The following is a 13,301-nucleotide window of genomic DNA, read 5'->3' on the forward strand; positions in this document are numbered from 1 at the left end:
GACAGCCAGAAGGCAATCTGAAGGAGTAAGTCTCCCTGGTGATAACACAGAGACATGGAGTCCGCTCCCTGATTGGTCAAGCTCTCTCAAGGGAGTGATAATTAATGGCCTACTAAGTGGAATGTGTCGATTCAGAGTTCAGTAGTTCAGTTGTTCTGTGTCAATGTAGGAGTTGTGAGTCGTGTCAGAGAGAGCTAGCAAAATATCCATGTTCTGTTCCTGTAAATAGTCCACTGTATATAATAAACACCTAACTACAAGTTCCTGGTTCCTTCTTTGTCTATCCTGTCTGCAGCCAAGTTGCCAATTGCTTCCGTGGATTCTGCGTTTACTCTGCTAGGTCTGGCTAAGGTCCTGCAACTAGTTAGAAACTTGCGAAACACCAAATAGATTTTACCAATAGGGACTGGGTCCTCTCAAAACTCTGTGGTGGTGACCTCACTCACTCACGCCACGTGGTGTGCTTGCGCCACTTGCGCAAGCTGCGCAGCATGCATACGACATGTCAGCATGTTGCAGGGCATGCATGAGTGATGTAAGCACATTGCGCAGCGTGTCACAAGCATGTGCACATGATGCCAGCTTGTAGCATGGTGTGTGCATGTCACACAATGCCAGCCCCCCTCCATTGCGACGGCAAGCTGGTGTCCTTGACTGGGGATATATATCATCTGATCCAGCCCCATGTTAATTCAAATGGAGCCGGGAGAGCTCGGCTTCAAAGCGTGAGTATATTTAACCATTTTAATTGACATGCAAAAGAAGCTGCCTTCTACTGAGTCAGGCTATCAGTCCACCCAGCACAGTATTGTCTACATGGGCAGGCAGCACCTCTCCTGGATTCCAACAGGGGGCATTCTCAGCCATACTTTGGGACCTTCTGAATGCAAGGAAGTTGCTCTGCCATTGAGCTGTGGCCTTTTGTAAGTTTACTAAGCCATACCTTATCACAGTGCTCATATAATTAACTGCTTCTATGTCATGGCTTGCCAAATGGTGAGGGAAGTTTAACCTTTCCTGAATTTCTGACTGTGTGTACAGAACCTATGGCAAAAGTCTCTCCCCCCCCCCCAGTTGGCAGGATGCTACAGATGCCTAGCTTATGTGCGCACTTGCATAAGCCTACTAGCTGAAAACAGTTGTGCTCATATACTATGACGCGGATGGCGCTATGGTCTAAACCACTGAGCCTCTTGGGCTTGCTGATCAGAAGGTTGGTGGTTCGAATCCCTGCCACGGCGTGAGCTCCCATTGCTCTGTCCCAATTTCTGCCAACCTAGCAGTTTGAAAGCACCCCAGTGCAAGTAGATAAATAGGTACCGCTGCGGCAGGAAGGTAAACAGTGTTTCTGTGTGCTCTGGCTCCCGTCTCAGTGTTCCGTTGTGCCAGAAGTGGTTTAGTCATGCTGGCCACATGACCCAGAAAGCTGTCTGAGGACAAACGCTGGCTCCCTCAGCCTGAAAGAGAGATGAGCACTGCAACCCCATAGTCGCTTTTGACTTAACCGTCCAGGAGTACCTTTTCTATGATAGGGGGCAGTGAAAGGTGGCGGGGAGCTCATCGCTTTGCCACTAAATCAGTGGAGGCAACCCAGCGCTCCTCTCAATTGCTGCCTTCTCTACCACCCCACATATTGCCCTCTCAGTAGACAGCAGTGACTCAGCTGAGGGGGTTGCACAGCACCTCCCCTCCTCACAGACTGCTTCTGGGTCTCAGTTGAGTTTTCCCAGGAGAAAGAAGCCTAGGAGAGAGCCCATTACTGCTGATGAATTGACACCTGCCTTTACCAGCTAGCAGCATAAGCAGGCTGCAAATTATCCTCGCATTTGATGGGTATACCTTCGCTAGGTTGCAATGCGCCGACCCCGCAAATCAGGACCAGATAATGTACATGCTTTGCAAATTATTTCCGGACACCCGATGTATGAATATTCAGATTGGTCATGCTACATTAGCACACCTAATTAGTGTTATTTTCAGCAGGTGTTTCATTTCTCTGCACCATCAGAGAACCAGAGATGGTGAAGGAAGCATAAATGAAATCTCATATCGTACCTGGCCTCATACAGGTGCTTCCAATGTTGGGGAAGACAGAGCTTTCCATTAGCTTTACTACTCTCCTTGCAGAGCATGGAAATGTGGGCATTGCTCTGCCCCTACTGAGAAATCGTGCACATTTTGCCAATGCTGACCCTTCATGTAACATCAGGGTTTCCTTCTTCTGCCTTGCCATTCTTGGACAGGCAGAAGCGTTTCTGTTAGGGATCATTACAGAAGAATTCCCCTCCCCCCCGCAAACGTTAAAGTTGTTTATGTACGTAACAGCAGCAGCTAGGATTCTATATGCACAGAAATGGAAGGAAGAAGAAGTTCCATCCACAAAGAAGAATGGATAAGTGAGATAATGGACTATGCAGAACTGGCAAAATTAACAGCAAAATTAACAGAATCTAATGATGAGTGTTTTTATGGAAGAATGGATGCCCTTTTCAGACTATTTAAAGAAATATTATAATATAATGAACTTGTGAGCAGGATTTGAGCTATGAGCAACAGAAGTAATTAGATTATAATATCGTGGTTATCAGTGCTTTTTTTCTTAAAAAATGTTTAGGGGTACTCTCATTTTGACTCAAGAAAATCACCATTTTATAGTTCAAATTGGGGGAAATGAATACACTGCTTCACACATTAAACGCTCGCTTCCATTTGAGACTCAGGAAACAACGGGAAAGGAAATGAAGTTGCCATAGGAGCTGGTAACAACTAAACTGACCAATCACTATGTTAGATTCCAACTCCTACTTCACACATTAAACGCTCACTTCCATCTGAAACTCAGGAAACACTGTGACAGGAAATGAGGCCACCATCGGGGGTAGCAACGGAATTGATGATTCACTGTGCTATTCAACGGAACTAATGATTCATTGTGTTAAAGAAACTAAAATTTTTAATTTCTTCTTCTTCCCCCATTAGATTCCCAAAATGTTTAGGGGTATGTGTAGCTGTGCGTCCCCCTAGGGAAAAAAAGCGCTGGTGATTATGATTTAATAGGTAGAAGATGGGGTGCAGCAGAAGGAGAGAAACAACAACTCCATGGAAAATGGGGTGGGAAGTTGATAAACATAAGAAATGTGTGCTTCTGAAAATGATTTTTAGAGTGGGGCTTTGCTCAATCTGCCTAGACAGTTCCTCACTCAAGCAGACTGGCGGCGGCAGAGCTTCGCAGGTCTTCCATTTTGAGGCTACTTTGAAAGAAATGCTTGGAGCGAGGAGCTGTAGCAGAGCAAGTTGGAATGGGGGTGGCAAGGTGTTGTGATTTTAAGTTAGAGCAGAGACTCCTCTCTGTACCCTCATGCAATGTGCTGAGATGGTATATTGCCGAGTGTCCTTATTGGTTTAGGTCGGAAATTGTGATGTGACAATGGAATGAAAGCTGTGCAGTTTGGATCCCAGACATTAAGAGTTTTCTAGGTTAAGGCCAGCACTTGGAATTATGCCCAGGGGACCCTAGAAAAGCAAGGCAAAACTGGGTAGCAAAGTATATAATGTGCCCCCAATGATCCATTTGGGCTTTACATCGTTTTAAATTCGAAGAAGAAAAGGTTTAGAGTCCCAAGAAAGGGGGAGACAGTCCACAATGAAACTCCATCCAGATGAATGAAGAAGTCACAGTAAGAACAAAGATCAGACTACAGTGGTACCTCGGGTTAAGTACTTAAATCGTTCTGGAGGTCCGTACTTAACCTGAAACTGTTCTTAACCTGAAGCACCACTTTAGCTAATGGGGCCTCCTGCTGCTGCCACGCTGCCGGAGCACGATTTCTGTTCTCATCCTGAAGCAAAGTTCTTAACCTGAAGCACTATTTCTGGGTAAGGGGAGTCTGTAACCTGAAGTGTATGTAACCTGAAGCGTATGTAACCCGAAGCACCACTGTACTTCCATAGAAAGCAAGGAAGACTAAATAAGCCATTTTCCGTTCCCAGGGAAATGAAGTTGTGGGCTGGGAGTAAGGATGGGATAGCCCCTGCGCCATTGGAGGGTCCTCAGCCATGTCATCCCTAGGCCGTCCAATCCAGACAGCCCAGGGGCATGGTGTGGGGTATTTAAAGTGTCCGTGGCCGAGGACTCGCCCCTTTTTTCCCCTGCTCGGTCAGTTCTCCCTCCCTCCCTCCCATAGGTTAGGCACTTTAACTCTTGACCTTGCTATGGACCTCGGTTGGCCGCCTGTTGAAGGGGCCTGGTAGGATTTTTTTCCACTTGGCAAATTGGCACCGGCCATTTGGTTTTTCGCCTACCTCGTAGCAAATCGTCACAACTTTGTAAGGTTTGGTGGTTAGGCATTGGAGTATTCGGTTGAAGGTGAGGGGAGGTAGTGGCCATCACCTACCTTTCCGAATTCAAGGGTATTCCGTTAAAGGAATCTGGGGGCGTGGTCTCCGTCTGAAGCCCCAGACGGGGGGCTAGGGCCATGGCAAGACCCCTAGTGGTGACCCTGGGGGAGTTTCTAGTTGATGTGCATCAGCAGGGCTCCCTCTACTTGTGGTTAGCCCTTCCAAGACTCCTTGCAGATAGGCAAAGACTCTCCTCCCTGGAAGAGAGGGGAGTGGTTGTGGGCGGGAGCCCGAGCTCTGCCCCTGGCCGGGGGCCTTATCCCCCGCCCCTCCTCACCTGGCTGGCGCCCACGCCCACCGGAGGCAGCCAACGAGGTGTCTCCGGGGGGCGTGTTTAGCAGCTTAATGCTGCGGCTCCAGCTCCGCCTCCTCCTCAGTCGTCATCGTCCCATCACAACTTTTGTGGTATTGGTGGGTAGGTTAGGCATTGGATTCATGTGTGTCAAGGGCTAGGTGTGGCCATCGCCTATGCTATCTACCGTGGGTTATTCCGTTAAAGGAATCTGGCGGTCGTGTATTCTGTCCGATGCCTGCTTGGCGGGAGGCCATGGCACGACCCTCGGTGACATCAGGGGTGAGCCTATAGTTGGATGAGCATCAACAGGCTCCACCTACTGTTGAATAATCCCACCTCCTATAGTCATCCAATGCCTAAGCCAATACCTTTTCACTGCTGTAATCAATAAAGTTGTGGCCTTTTCTTGCCCATTAACCTTATATCACGTGTCCTTGTGTGTTTATTTCACGTAGCGGGGGTCGGGCCCTTGATCCACAAGAGTCAGATATACTCATGTGGTTTCCAATGCCGAAGCCAATACCACTCACATTCTTTAACCAATAAAGTTGTGGCCTTTTTCATCCATTAACCTAAACTACCGTTTCATGTGTCTTTATTCCACTTCCCGGGAGGGTCTGGGACCTCGCCACACAACCATTGGAGCTCTAGACATGTCTATTCAAAAGTGAGATCCACTGAATGCAACAGGGCTTACTCCCAGGAAAGTGGGTAGGGGGCTGCTGCCTAAATGTAGATAGGATAGGGTCCAAATGTGTTCATAAATACAACGAACATGGAACACAGCCACTGAAACGAGATGACGGCTTCTTAAATTGTGTGAATATTCTGGAAATTGTTAATATATCCACTGAGTTTAGCATGAGATTAAATTTGTAAACTCCATAGGAAGAAAGGGGTGATGGAGGAAAATGGGACTCTTTTTGTCTTGTAAGCTTTTTATATATGGCATTCAGAACTAATTGGAGCTCCTCGGTTTAATTTTCTTATATATTGTTTCATTTTTCATTGTGTGAGGGAATGAATAAAGAGGAAATTTCCATAGCAATGGAACAATTTTAGCTTACAGAGCATAAATCACTACCTCCTATTAGCCAATTGTAGATCTTCTTAATTGCTAACATTTTGCCTGATAATGCTAATTGGACAGACTGTCACTGAGGTTTTGACTCAAGCCATACACTTTCCTCAATTTGGATGTGTGGCAGGTTTGAATGTGTACTTGCAGAGCCTTGTCTTGCCTGGGCCAGAAGATGAATTATGACAAACATAAAACGATACACTCTCCTCAGAGGATTGCCATTTTCATCATGCTCACACTAGGAAACCAAGCATATTTCACAATATATTTGGAGCACTGCGGTAGAATTTAACAACTGATGTATGAGTATACTTCAGAATTAGAGCTACTTGCAACTGGGTGATTTGGGCTCGCTGGGGATTTGATAGATTCAATCCCTTTTGCTTTAATATGGTCAGTGTTGGTTCAAAACCCCATCTGTTTTGATTTTGAGTTGGATAAAAACAAAAGCCTAAATGAAATGCAGTTAAAAAGAGGATCACCATGGTTTTTTTTGAAGACTTTCATGTGTTGACAGGCCTTTTCATTTGGATAAATTTTTCATGATTGGCCTGTTGTTGCTTTTGTATTTTTCTTATGCTTATTGTGGGTTGTTGTTTTTTTTAAAAAAATTGCTGTATATTGCTTAGATGCTTCCTATGTGAGCTAGCGGTATATAAATATTTTTAGAAATAAATGAATAATATTTGCTGTGGTTGCCCCCTTCTTTCATCCACCTTTCTCAGTTTCAGCATATATTCCTCTGAACTCAAAGTCTGAGGCATGCTTTTGATTGTTCCAGGAGCCAAGCTGCAATAATGATGATGATGATGATGATGATGATGATGATTTATTATTTATACCTGGCTGGGTTTCCCCAGCCACTCTGGGTGGCTTCCAACAAAACACTAAAATACAATAACCTATTAAACATTAAAAGCTTCCCTAAACAGGGCTGCCTTCAGATGTCTTCTGAAAGTCTGGTAGTTATTTTTCTCTTTGACATCTGGTGGGAGGGCGTTCCACAGGGCGGGTGCCACTACCGAGAAGGCCCTCTGCCTGTAACTTGGCTTCTCGCAGCGAGGGAACCGCCAGAAAGCCCTTGGCGCTGGACCTCAGTGTCCGGGCAGAACAATGGGGGTGGAGACACTCCTTCAGGTATACTGTACTGAGGCCATTTAGGGCTTTAAAGGTCAGCACCAAGACTTTGAATTGTGCTCGGAAATGTACTGGGAGCCAATGTAGGTCTTTCAAGACCGGTGTTATGTGGTCTCGGCAGCCGCTCCCAGTCACCAGTCTAACTGCCACATTCTGGATTAGTTGTAGTTTCCGGGTCACCTTCAAAGGTAGCCCCACATAGAGTGCATTGCAGTAGTCCAAGCGAGAGATAACCAGAGCATGCACCACTCTGGCGAGACAGTCTGCTGGCAGGTAAGGTCTCAGCCTGCGTACCAGATGGAGCTGATAAACAGCTGCCCTGGACACAGAATTGACTCCCAGACTGCGCACCTGGTCCTTCAGGGGCACAGTTACCCATTCAGGACCAGGGAGTCCTCCACATCCACCCGCCTCCTGTCCCCCCAAAACAGTACTTCTGTCTTGTCAGGATTCAACCTCAATATGTTAGCTCCAACAGCCTCCAGACACCCAGTAGCTTGGAAAATAAATTACTGAGAAACTTTTGGAGAAATTTTCTTTTCTTGCCCGTTTTGCTCTGCATTTACCAATATTACTTACAGATTCTCATTATGAGGTGGTCTGAGGGCTACCTCTCTTTATCTTTTTGGGGAGGAGGGAATTATAATTCCATGCCGGGTTTCTGCCACCACCCATATTCAAAACAACGCAGCAGTGCTGCTGTGAAGAAACAGGATTTCATGATATTTGTGCAGATAAAGGCATCATCATCATCATTATACATTTCATTTCTATACAGCTTTTCATTGTAAGGGGGAAAAAATCTCAACGTGGTTTACAACACATTAAAACATCAAATGAAACAACCCAGAAGAAAATATGAAGTATATATTCAAAGCAATGTAATTAGCTGGAAGCTAAAATATTATCTTAAATGTTTAAAATAAAACAGTACAAAAGAGGTCAACTGCAGAGTGCACATTTAACACAGCAAAGTTAACACATTTTTTTTATCTTAAACATTTCAAAATAAAACATTACCAAAAAAAGGTCAAATAGAAAATGCACATTTTGAAAAGCATAATTACCAATGGAATAAAATATTACAATAAGCATATAATGTATCTGCTTCTGTTGCTACCAGTCCTGTCAATGGTGGTTGACGGTGGGAGGCACCTGTGGAAGCTCAGGCTCGATGAACTGGATCTGCACTAAGAGACAGCCAAGATGGTAGCTGGCCTCTTCAGCAGCCTCAGCTTTTGTAGCTGGAGTCAGTCTGGGCCTTGCCCTCCCAGTCAAGGTGGAAGAAGGGCTACAAGACAGGCAGCAAGTATTGCAGGACTCACAGCCAAGATGGCTGCTACCCATGGAATCCTCTCCTGCTTCTCCCAGAGAGCACTGCTCCATTGTTTTGTATATGCATAGCAGCAGAGGCCCACACATTTGTTAGCCACTCATGTAGGTGGTTGCAATTACAATTCTTTTAAAAAATTGAGAGAGGCAGTCCTTGGACCAATTCTTTCCTTTCCCCACCCCCACCCCTCACCCCACCCTTGTGTTAGACTTCCAATCTACTCAATTACAATTTCTTTCCACTTCTATTACTTTCTTTCACACACTTTTAAACCAACTTTCTGCTTCTTTTTCTGTTACACATTGTTATCCATCTTATTTAGTATTTCAGTATTTATAACGGAACTTATTTCTTCTAATAGGAGTTCTGATTTTTCAATATGATTTTGCAAATATCCCTTAAACACCTTCCAGTCCTTGTCTATCTTCTCTTTTGAGATCCTCCCGATTTCTCCCATTGTTTTGGATATATTGTAATACTCCAATAATTTGGCAAGCCACTCTGTTTTATACCACTTTTCCAATTTTTCGCAATCAATAGCCTTGCGGCTACTGTTGCGTATAAATATAATGTCTTATCCTCTTCCTTTAGACTTTCTGGCACTATTCCCAATAGAAAACCTTCTGATGTTTTCCTAAATGAATATCTGAACATTTTTTTCATTTCATTATATATTGTTTCCCAAAATTGAGATGAAAAAAATACATATGGACCACTTCATATGTATTTACATCCCCTTCCACTCCCAGTCTGTTCCATCCTATTTTTTTCAGCACAGATTTTTTTTTGGATGAGTTTTCTTTTGAAAATTGACATGGAAATGAGATGAAACATACCTCAGTCCAGTGTCATGAAGAACCAGAATGGAACAGATGTGAGATGATGCACCCACCCCTCATTTTATAGGCATATGCTCTTTGTTTTTTAAAGCTCTCTCAAGCAGTGCTGAAGTTATTGAATATGAATGTAAAGAGAAGAGGCAGCTGATGCTTTCTACAGCCAGTATTCCTCAGAAAATGAAGTAATTTTACAGGCTATATCATGTGAAAGAAAAATGGAGACCTAGATGTCATTCTGTTATCATCTACCAGTCCACATATTTCCCCTTCTGTATGTACACCATGAATTATAATCCCCTCTCTCTGATGTAGATAAAGACTAACTTTGATGGATCCAGAGTTAAACTAATGTAAACATAAGGCAGCCTCACATCCTTTGTCTTTATTATACAAGCTTTCCAGACCGGCATTCTCTTCCTCAAATCATCATATACCCTAAACAGCAGCTGTGACCTTATTAACCGTATTAGTTGCAGTATCTTGGAGAGAATTGAGTCTATTAACAAGCCCAAAAAGAATTGAATGGTGAAGCAAAGAGAAGGCCGAGAGAGAGAGAAAAGAAAAATATAGCTTTCCTAAAGCCAGTTTTGCAAATAGCTACAGCCAAATTTAAATTAGCATTTAACATTTGAATGTAGAAGAGCTAGTACTATCTGCTGCAAGGGAACATCTGTTAAACAATCAGAGTTAGATTTAATGGGGAACTCAAAGCAATTATCGAAAGGTTACAAACTAATTACTTTATTATTAAACTAGCCTCTCTCCAGCTATAGAAACCCACCTCCCATTTATAAGACTCTTTCTGAGGTGTGTTTATTTCCTTCCTCCCTGAAATTATATTGGAAGTAGAGTTTGCAAAAATCAAGTTGGATATATAGGGTTTTTCCCCCATGTGTATGCTGGAAACGCTGAAAAATAAATGCAGATTTCTATAAAGTGTCAAGCTATGAGAGCAGGAAGGTTGGTATGGAAGAAGTCCGTACAGCCAGCTAAAGGGCCCAGCCATTTAGGTCTTCAAAGAGCTGTATGTATACCATGAGTTATTACCTCCTCTCTCTGCTGTGAATGAATACCTTGAACTGTACCTGAAAGCAAGGTGAGAATTCATATTTCATTCAGGTGTTCTTCCTGCCATTTAATTAGCATCAGCTGTTGGGAAAAGTGAGGACACAGTCAATGGTCCCACTGTTTGATCAACATCATCACTGCTAAAGTCCACCATGAATTTCTGCAGTGGGGAGCTTTCTCTAGTCATATGGACTCCTGCTCAATTTGGAAACATGGGCAATCTGGGTTCTAAGTTGCGTAGAGAAATAACATGACCAGAAAAGGCTCCCTGCTCAGCCCCACAACATGTGGAGGGCAGTGGGAGCAGCAGTGATGATGATGAAATGGAGGGCATGGGGCCAGGAAGTCTACCAATCTCATTCTCCAATTCCACAATAGTAATGGTGTGTGTGTGTTGACTGAAGAGGACTACAGATAATTCAGTAGTGGTGCCATATGTGCCACATGGTAGGTTCCAAGTAGAACATTTTGCACCAGCTATGCACAGAGCACACGACAGTAGTCAGCTGGTAGAGCATGAGACTCTTATTCCCAGGGTTGTGAGTTTGAGCTCCACTTTGGGTGATTCCTTCATTGTAGGGGGTTGGACAAGGTCATCCTCTTGGTCCCTTCCAACTCTACTGTGATCCTAACCTGGATGTTACCAAAGCATACACGGATGTAGTCAGGTCAGATCTCACTGGAAAAAGTGTAACTGGAGCATCAATCTGAGGTGGTGAAAGGGTACTCCGGGTCATTTTCGCAGCCAGAGGTCCTCAAAATGGCTTCCACTAGTACAAGAAACATGTTTTTTGTGTGGAGGGAGTTACTGAGATGAGAGCAAATGTGTGAAGGGAGACAGAGCTGAGGTTGAAGGTAAAGAGACCCAGCTTTCAACTGTGAATGTCTAGGTTGTCTACCATTCTATCACATTTATGGAACGATTCCAGGAATCTTTTCAGTACAGTTGCAATTCCTTGTGTATTTAATTTTAATACTAGATTACTTTGAGCTCCAGGATCACACTTCCAGGTTCCCTGTAAGCTGGTGAGGAAAGCAAATGGTGGCCACAGAGATCTTTCACTTCTTTGTCCAACTCTTCTTATTTTCCGAGTCTCTCCCCTCAGATATTCTGCCCCAATGGCTCTTTCTGATTCATTTCTTAGCCTATCTGTTCTGCTGGCATCTATTCCCCTACACCATTGACTCTGGGTTTTTGCTTGATCTGCTTCAGTCACACACGCAAATGGGAGGCATATTTCATATTCCATTTGGGGATAGCAAACTGAAGTTAATGCCAAGTCCAGCTTAACACCCAAACCATCAGACAAATCCCACACAAGCTGTCAGATATTGGGTCTTAAGGATGTGAGAACCTCTTGTTTACTACCGTTTTAGGTGGAGCTCTGGTAAATTACAAATGATAAATAAAATATCTTCTTTTCTCTCTCTTTCACACACAGAGAGACTTGCAAACAGAATGAAACAGCAGATGAAAATACAACAGTTCTGTCCCCAAAGGAGCCTGCTTCTCACTCTCTTAAACATAGCTGTAGCCTGATCCTTGCCCCCTGGGCCTCCCAAGTTTGGCACCTATGCAGTTGTCTCTTGGATCAAACTCCCAAATTCTAGCAAGGAAATCTGGGAAGCAGGGTGGGTTACTAATTCTCCTCTCTCCTCTGCTTCAGCTTGCTTCTCCAACACACACAGTCAAAAGCTGCTCCGCTCCAGTCTCATTTTTTTGTTTTTGCAATGTACACATTGGGCTCAGCATGATATTTTTGCCTTACTGGTTCTATTCAGTATTTTGTTCCAGCACTCTTCCAATTATTATTGTATATTCATTTTGATTAGACAGGAGGCTGCTCTGCTTGTCTTGACTTTCTGCCAGTACAATCAGGCATGACACAAGCACCAAAGCAAATCCTTCTTTCAGAACCATACTGAGGAATACATGACGTTCCATGCAAACCAACTGTCCTGATTTTGGGTTGCTTATATGTGGTCAAACCCTGTCCTCATTTTGCCTTCTGGATATCTGTTGTTAAAATGCACACACATGTACAAGAACAGAATTCTTTAGGACTTTGCTCCCTCTCCAGATTTCAAGAAGTTAACAGCACAATGTTATGCATAGCTGTAATCTTATAACACTTTCCTAAGATTACACCCCACTGAACTGAATGGATTTACTTCTGAGATGTGCTAAGCATTGCACTGTTAGAGGGACTTCCGGGTTGGCGCCATTGTTTAATGGCGGATTCCCTCCGAGCTCCGGAGGGAATCGGCTCCGTAGCGTCTGGGTCTGGCCGCTGCGGCGAAGCGGAGACCCTTAAAATCACAGGCGCGGATGCCTGTGAACACAGAGACTCGGCGGGCACCATTCGCGCCCCCCCAATCCGCGACGGAGCCTTTTTAAAGGCTTCGGAACGGAGGCAGGGTGAGGCATGGTGCTGAGAGTACTCCCTCGTCTACGGAGTGAAGCCGCAAGCCATTGACAGAGAGCGCCAACTTCTTCTAAGATCGATTGGACTCTAAAACATCAACCCGTGAGTAATACGGAGATTGGAACCTTAAAAAAAATTTTTATTTTGGATCTGGAACGAGCGGGAAGGGGCTAAAAAGGAAGTCCACCCCCCCCTCTTTGTAAACAATTTAAAGCAAAGGACCGGGCAGCTAAGGTCGAGAGAATCTGTTTCTTGTTTTTTAATAAAAGATCTTGACTTCACGGTTTTGACATTATAAGAAGATTTACTGGAGGATAAAAAGAATTTTGGGAGCTGAAATTTCACCCCCCCTAGACCCGGGAACGTCCTATGAGAAAGCCTGTTGCATTGAAGAGTTTGACAGCTGTCAAGTGAGCTGTCAGTCAGCTAGTTGTCAGCTGGAAAAAGAGAACATTGTTTCTGCTGTTTTTGCTGGTTTACTCGGTATAACTTGTTGAAAATAAGGAGGGCTGATACAAAATAACTGGACTTTTGGTTTTGAGCTGAAAGGAATATTAAGGAACTAAAATCCCCCTAGAGGGGTAATAGGGACCCTACATCACAAAAATGGCTGGAGCATGTAAAATTCAAGCAGAATTGGACAGAGCACTTGTTCTCTTGGGAAACTTACAAGATGAATACAATGCTTTGTCTACAGAGGTATCACTACTACACTGGACAGTAA

Source organism: Podarcis raffonei, chromosome 12, assembly GCF_027172205.1.
Source record: "Podarcis raffonei isolate rPodRaf1 chromosome 12, rPodRaf1.pri, whole genome shotgun sequence".
Taxonomy (NCBI): domain Eukaryota; kingdom Metazoa; phylum Chordata; class Lepidosauria; order Squamata; family Lacertidae; genus Podarcis; species Podarcis raffonei.